Source organism: Panulirus ornatus, chromosome 56, assembly GCF_036320965.1.
Source record: "Panulirus ornatus isolate Po-2019 chromosome 56, ASM3632096v1, whole genome shotgun sequence".
In the NCBI taxonomy this organism is placed as follows: domain Eukaryota; kingdom Metazoa; phylum Arthropoda; class Malacostraca; order Decapoda; family Palinuridae; genus Panulirus; species Panulirus ornatus.
In genome coordinates this window covers 35059879-35068771 of record NC_092279.1, presented here as the reverse complement: position 1 = coordinate 35068771, position 8893 = coordinate 35059879, and the positions used below count along the sequence as shown (strand labels likewise).

The window sequence follows — 8893 nt, the reverse complement described above, 5'->3', positions numbered from 1 at the left end:
GTTACTACTGTTACCTGTTACCTACCACTACTGTTACCTGTTACCTACCACTACTGTTACCTGTTACCTACCACTACTGTTACCTGTTACCACTACTGTTACCTGTTACCTACCACTACTGTTACCTGTTACCTACCACTACTGTTACCTGTTACCTACCACTACTGTTACCTGTTACCTACCACTACTGTTACCTGTTACCTACCACTACTGTTACCTGTTACCTACCACTACTGTTACCTGTTACCTACCACTACTGTTACCTGTTACCACTACTGTTACCTGTTACCTACCACTACTGTTACCTGTTACCACTACTGTTACCTGTTACCTACCACTACTGTTACCTGTTACTACTGTTACCTGTTACCTACCACTACTGTTACCTGTTACCACTACTGTTACCTGTTACCTACCACTACTGTTACCTGTTACCTACCACTACTGTTACCTGTTACCTACCACTACTGTTACCTGTTACCTACCACTACTGTTACCTGTTACTACTGTTACCTGTTACCTACCACTACTGTTACCTGTTACCACTACTGTTACCTGTTACCTACCACTACTGGCAGCACTATCATTACCACTGTTACCTGTTTTCCACTACTGTTACCTGTTACCTACCACTACTGTTACCTGTTACCTACCACTACTGTTACCTGTTACCTACCACTACTGTTACCTGTTACTACTGTTACCTGTTACCTACCACTACTGTTACCTGTTACTACTGTTACCTGTTACCTACCACTACTGTTACCTGTTACCTACCACTACTGTTACCTGTTACCTACCACTACTGTTACCTGTTACCACTACTGTTACCTGTTACCACTACTGTTACCTGTTACCTACCACTACTGGCAGCACTATCATTACCACTGTTACCTGTTTTCCACTACTGTTACCTGTTACCTACCACTACTGTTACCTGTTACCTACCACTACTGTTACCTGTTACCTACCACTACTGGCAGCACTATCATTACCACTGTTACCTGTTTTCCACTACTGTTACCTGTTACTACTGTTACCTGTTACCTACCACTACTGTTACCTGTTACCTACCACTACTGTTACCTGTTACTACTGTTACCTGTTACCTACCACTACTGTTACCTGTTACCACTACTGTTACCTGTTACTACTGTTACCTGTTACCTACCACTACTGTTACCTGTTACCACTACTGTTACCTGTTACTACTGTTACCTGTTACCTACCACTACTGTTACCTGTTACCACTACTGTTACCTGTTACCTACCACTACTGTTACCTGTTACCTACCACTACTGTTACCTGTTACCACTACTGTTACCTGTTACCTACCACTACTGTTACCTGTTACCTACCACTACTGTTACCTGTTACTACTGTTACCTGTTACCTACCACTACTGTTACCTGTTACTACTGTTACCTGTTACCTACCACTACTGTTACCTGTTACCTACCACTACTGTTACCTGTTACCTACCACTACTGTTACCTGTTACCACTACTGTTACCTGTTACTACTGTTACCTGTTACCTACCACTACTGTTACCTGTTACCTACCACTACTGTTACCTGTTACCTACCACTACTGTTACCTGTTACCTACCACTACTGTTACCTGTTACTACTGTTACCTGTTACCTACCACTACTGTTACCTGTTACCTACCAGCTGACGATGGTACAGCTGGACTATCTGGCAGGTTTGGATGGTACCAGCTGATGATGGTACAGCTGGACTCTATCTGGCAGGTCTGGATGGTACCAGCTGATGATGGTACAGCTGGACTCTATCTGGCAGGTCTGGATGGTACCAGCTGATGATGGTACAGCTGGACTCTATCTGGCAGGTCTGGATGGTACCAGCTGATGATGGTACAGCTGGACTCTATCTGGCAGGTCTGGATGGTACCAGCTGATGATGGTACAGCTGGACTCTATCTGGCAGGTCTGGATGGTACCAGCTGATGATGGTACATCTGGACTATCTGGCAGGTCTGGATGGTACCAGCTGATGATGGTACAGCTGGACTATCTGGCAGGTCTGGATGGTACCAGCTGATGATGGTACAGCTGGACTCTATCTGGCAGGTCTGGATGGTACCAGCTGATGATGGTACAGCTGGACTATCTGTCAGGTCTGGATGGTACTAGCTGACGATGGTACAGCTGGACTCTATCTGGCAGGTCTGGATGGTACCAGCTGATTATGGTACAGCTGGACTATCTGGCAGGTCTGGATGGTACCAGCTGACGATGGTACAGCTGGACTATCTGGCAGGTTTGGATGGTACCAGCTGATGATGGTACAGCTGGACTATCTGTCAGGTCTGGATGGTACTAGCTGTTGATGGTACAGCTGGACTATCTGGCACATCTGGATGGTACCAGCTGATGATGGTACAGCTGGACTAAATCACAAATGAGTGTTTAGAGAGCACTTAAGCTTGAATATCCACGATAAAACTGTACATATGAAGAGAATGGTTCTTATGAAACATAGCCCATCACCTCTCCCACTCTGACCTTGAGGCTTGAAATAACACTGCAAAACGTAGCCATATACGCTTCTGTAGGATTTAGCTCTCTTTGTCACCGCCTAGAAAAAGATCTCGTTTGCTTTCATAGAAATATGAATTTCATGAATCTCATGAAATTCATGTTTTTATGGGTCGGGAATATTACCCACTGATTATGAAACCAACGTTCGATAAGCGACGTGAGGACGACCCATTGTTTTCCATCAGAAGGAAGCCTTTGACTGGTTCCACCTGACCCCCCCATTATAACCTGTTTACTTATCAATCTTATTTCAGCCATGTCCTTCAGCCATGTTTTGTATTTGTATCTGCTGCTTCCTCCTCAACTCCTCATTGATCAATGATCAACTCTCAGGACTAAGATCAGTTCCATCGATATCTTAACAAGGGTAAACCTTCATGCAGGAAATGTATTATGCTTTGCTATTAACTCCGTATGGTATCTGGATGGTTAAGGCTCCCTCTAACTCGATGATAACTAATGGCTCGTACAATACTAAGCCTATTAGTGTGTCAGCTGGGGGTCGTAATACGGTTGATAAAGAGCCATTAGCACGTTCAGAGGGCCATCGTTTGTTTCGCTGGCCCACGACCTGTGTCATGCTATCGTTCTGGTGTCTGTAAGTTACACTGGCCTTCCCCCAGTGCTTCCAGGGCCCGTATTCAAGAACCATACGACGGACGGTCGACTTTGCGAAGACGACGAAGCTTCGCATGGTCTATGTGGTAATGCGACGTAGGTCGACGCTGATTGGCTGGCTGGTATGACTATGTGATGAATTATTGAAACGTTGCAAAAGGGGCCTTCACAAGAGAACCACTTGCGATGAGACTTTACGACGGAAAAAATTCATTAACAGTACATATCTTATCTCTTAAATGATTATTTATGCATTAAATACATTCGGAAATATTATCATCTAATGCTAATGAGAAGGGAATTCGAATAAACGTTACAGGAAAATATTTTTTCGAGACTGGTGCGAGTCTTACCACTATTTGAGAACGTCTTTGGCAAAACATCAAAGACTTGCTCAAGTAGCGGTAAGTGACGTCATGGTATTACAGTCAGCAGAGAGTTAGCTAAACTGGCTATCACATTCCTTATGAGGCAAAGCTGAAGTTGTGCATCTTTTAGTTACATGATCTTTGATTACCACGCACTTGACTCCTATATAACATAAAGGTATTAACACACGTGAAGAAACACAAAATGCCAGAAGACCTTCGACGTAGTGATTTAGATAACGTTGTCTCTACAGAATTGTTCAACCATATATGTCATGACACAATTGAATCTGAATGGATCTAAATAACAAGTAATCACATGAGAACGTTTGCAGTATATTAGCCGTAGAAAATTACCAAGCATCAGCATTTCCCGTCTTCCTGGCAAATATCTCCCTCTGACATCACCAAACCTGCTTATCCACATAGGAAACTAATTACTTCCAATCTTCATCTTCAACACTTAGCGAAGATCTTGAATATATACACAAACTCCAGACCGAAAATAGCGTAATCCAACGTATCTATAGTGACGGCTCTCTCGACTCTGCTGCCACTGGCAGGGCTGCCGTTGTGATCCAGCCAAGTGGTAATAGATTAGAGAGAAATGTTACAATAAACACTTGGCCATCTACCCACCCTACAAACTGAATAGTCCGCCATACTGACCGATCTTGAGCTGGTAGAAATCACTGCCACAAACAGTTTAATTATCTCTGATTCTTTGTCCTCACTAATTGCCCTAAACACCGTGATATCAGAACGTAACATATTGGTCTCTGAGGCCACCAGAGACAGATATTCTAGCATCATTAGTCAAGGGATTCAAATGATGGATTCCCTGTCATATAGGCTTCCGGGAGCATGACAAAGTTGATGCTCTAGCCAAACCTGCACTTGGTGAAGACGCTGTTGAAAACAACATTGGCTTGTCGATCAGATGTCTCAAAACTGTAATTAGGAAGAAACTAACAGACCTCTTTGAAGAACTAGATGAGTTCAGTCAGGCAAATAGAGACATTGTCGATCCTAGTGAGATGTGTAAACATGTATATGGAGAAAGTATAATCATCAGCTTCCAAGATGTAATTGTTAGGCAAAGGCAGGGCTATAATTATAGTTTTATGACGCTTTGGTCTATCTGGAGATGCTAATCATGTGAATTGTAAACCTTGTGGCCACAGATCTGGACACAAACTAAACACTACGTTTAGACTAAGAAAAATACCAGTTTTTATGAATAGGTGTAAACAAACCCTGCAAGAAATAGCACAACACTTATTCTTAATGAGAAACACCTGACATTATGAGAATGTATCCACATTTTGCACCTAGACGGGCAACTTACTATATGAATGCGTATTAGATTATGTAGTTAATTCTTTCAACAATATATGTAACGATCATTTGTCGACTGGGGTGTGACAAAGAGCCTTCGTGACGTGTGTAATCCTTGTGCGTTACCTCTCACAGGATGAGTCTGGGCTGCACAATAAACTCGCCCATGATACCGGCACAAATGACACCACCTACAAACTAAGGCTCTAGTAAGACTACTGAAGAACTGGCAGCCAAACTTACCAGCGCTCGCTCACCCAACACTGCTTACCGCCAACTTGGACATAAAGAAAATCGAATTTAACGAAGATAAAACGAACCAAAGCAAGCGACTGCTGACCTCACCATGATGTCATCTGAAACCACTTATCATAATGAGTGAAACTCTAGGCCTCCGGACCTACAGCCTTATGAGCAGCCACCGCTGACCGCCTCCCTCCCTCCCCTCTAGTGTCACACTTGAGAGTCATTTGTTCTTTGCCACAATAGCAAGTGCCTTTTTAGGATACGTCTTACCTTGAGGTCAAATGTCTTTCTGAGGAGCTACTGTAATTACAAATCTATTTTCTGCAATTCCTTATATTAGCGCTGACTTAGTACAATGGATCTGAGGAGGATTCTCTGTAAGAAATGCTACTTTAACACGATTTTTTACACCACTTTTTACTATCATAATTATAGCCTTATCCGGTGTTCACATTACATTTTTTACACCAAAGATGATTAGGGAATCCCCTAGGCATCTCAAGACAACCAAAGTTCCCTTTCATCCTTATTTTTCTTTCAAAGACTTAGTCGGATTTACTGTCCTGTTAACACTCTTAGTCACAATTACACTATTAGACCCTTATCTCTTAGTAGATCCAGACAATTTAATTCCAGCCAATCCTATATCTACTCCAGCGCACATTCAGTCTGAATGATACTTCGTATTTGCTTACGCTATTTTACGATCTATCCCGAACAAAATAGGAGGAGTAATTGCCTTAGTCCTTTCAGTTGCTATTATTATGATCCTACCTGCAACTCACTGTTCAAAATTCCGAAGAATAGCATTTTACCCTTTAAGCCAATTTCTATTTTGATCTCTAGTGTCAATTCTAAAATTACTTACATGACTTGGAGCACGACCGGTAGAAGATCCTTATATTTTAACTGGACAAATCTTAACCGTTTTATATTTTTCTTATTTTGTACTTAATCCTATTTCTATATACATATGAGACTCACTCCTAGATTGATTGATTAGTTTATAAGAAAATCAGCGTTTTGAAAGCACTTAAAAAGAGATATTACCCTTATTAATCGAATTTAATGATATATTATATTAATTATCAGTTAAATGATAAATAAACAACAAAATAAAGATTTGAACTCTATAAAGAAAATGAGATAAGATAGTGATACTGGAAGAAAACTCTTTCAAGCCAAATACATAAGTTTATCGTAACAAAAACGGGGCAATGTTCCACGAACTCAAAGACCAAAGCTACACCCACCAACTTAATTCAAAAGAAAAAGCTAAAAAGATTGCCGACTAACAATATAATTCTGAAAGGCATCCTTATAAATAGAATCCTTCTATACTCTGACATTAAAATCAGAGTAAAACCTCCTCCTCTATATTCAGTATTAAATCCAGAAACCAATTCAGATTCACTCTCAGCGAAATCGTCTCGGCTAAACAAGATGCTAATCATACTCCTCTTAAAGGCAAAGTGATCCATAAAATTCAAACCTTCTCCTGATATAATCTAAAAAATTTCAAATTAAATTCTCAATTGAAAATAAAAAATCTCAACAAAACTAAAGCCAAACTAACTTCATAAGAGATAGTTTGCGCTACAGCACGTAAACTTCCTAACAAAGAATACTTCCTATTTGAAGATCATCTCACCCTTATAACAGGATACACTCCTAATCTTAAACAACACAAAAAGACAAAGCTCCCATATAGAAATTCATCATCCCCAAATCATAAGGCATGACAGACCACCCAACCAAAGAAACAGTCAAACTAAACACAGGAGACAAATGATATACAAAAAAATTAGACAAGACCGGAGAGGTTTGTTCCTTAGAGAATAATTTTACAGCATCGGAAAAAGGCTGCAAAATTCCAGCAATCACTACATTAGTAGAACCCTTACGAATCTGCACTTACCCTAAAACTTTTCGTTCCAATAGGGTCACAAACGCTACAGCAACTAATACACAAATAATGACTAACAAATACTTTAAAGCAGAAACAATAGAAATTATTAACTCAACTTATTGCCAAAAATAAACAAGTTAGCATATTGCCTATAGACATTAAATTCTATATAATTAGATCCTAAATCTGATACATAAATTCTGCCAAAGTAATATTCAACATTAAAATATTATTTCAACTCTTAAATCCTTTTGTACTAAAAGAATTATTTTTTTTCATAGGAGATAGAAACCGACCTGGCTCACGCCGGTCTGAACTCAAATCATGTAAAGATCTAAAGTCGAACAGACCTCCTCTAATAGCCCCTACGCCATCGAGGATCTTTAAGTCAACATCGAGGTCGCAAACCATTTTTTCGATATGAACTCTCAAAGTAGATTACGCTGTTATCCCTAAAGTAACTTAGTCTGATTTCTCCAAAAGAGGATCTATATAATCTTCATGATAAAATAATTCATTTTACAAACAAAGCAGTTACTTATTATACTCCTGTCGCCCCAACAAAATATTTCAATCTAATAACACTAAATATATAACTAATCTCTAAAATTTATCAACTAAGATATAAAGATTTATTGGGTCTTATCGTCCCCCTATATTATTTAAGCCTTTTCACTTAACCGTAAACTTCAAAATTTACAAAAGAAACAGTCAATTTCTTGTTCAACCGTTTATGCCAGTCCCCAATTAAAGGACAAATTATTATGCTACCTTAGCACGGTCATATACTACCGCCGACGTTAAATTCAAACATCACTGGGCAGGCTAGACTTTATATAAATTTTCATAGACATGTTTTTGATAAACATGCAGAAATTCTATTTGCCGAGTTCCTTTACTGCATCTTTAATCTACAACAAAAAGTCATTTTTATTCCATTTAATTGCTTACTCAAAAAGATAATTTTACTAATAAAATCATTATTCCAAACAAGACAACATCTATTATCAAAATTTCATATTACAAAACAAAAGTCGTACAAATACCAGTTATTAACAAATTTAGTTAAAACACTTTATTAACATATACTTCTAAGCCTAGTTAAGATAAATTTCATTATATTACTTTATGCTTCAATTGATTAACCAGAAGCCTTTCCCTCCAATTATTTACTTGAATTAGTCTTACATACAAACAAAATTAGACTTTTTTCTGAAATAACCAGATATTAAAAGATTCGATTAGTATCTCACCACAAAAAGATTATTAAGAACTTATTTACCACTAAGACGATCTTAATCTTTTAGCTATTCTTTTTTCGGGATTTCCAGTTTTATCTGGAAATTTTCAATTCTCCCTGATACAAAAGGTACAAAATTTTATATTTTCTTTTCCAAAATCATACTTTTCATTATATATAAACTTTCCCCCACGGTACTTTAAAGCATAGTATGAACTCAAATTTCAACATACTAATCGATTATGATCTTAAAAACTATTTTTCTTAATGAATATAAGCGTCCATTTCATTCTAAACAAGTTTACATTCAAAACAAATCGAATCGCACGATATATCTTTTCAACGTAAGTGAAACGCTTAATTAAAGAGCTTTGCTTTACTTCTAGGTGCACTTTCTAGTACACTCACTATGTTGCCACTTATCTCATTTGATTTAATGAAAGCGACGGGCAATATGTACACACTTTAGAGCTAATATCATTTTACCTTACTAAAGTTAAAATTACAATTGAATCCATCTTCATATATTCATCCTGGACATGATCCGCTTAACATTAAAAAGCATTGTAACCCATTTTTACTTATCCATTTGCAGCACCTTGATCTAAT

General features: G+C 38.6%; 1 pseudogene; it reads left to right on the top strand.

Moving 5' to 3' along the window:
• The first annotated feature begins 2163 nt into the window (after positions 1-2163).
• Positions 2164-6112, top strand: LOC139765809 (cytochrome b-like; annotated as a pseudogene).
• The last annotated feature ends 2781 nt before the right edge of the window (positions 6113-8893 follow it).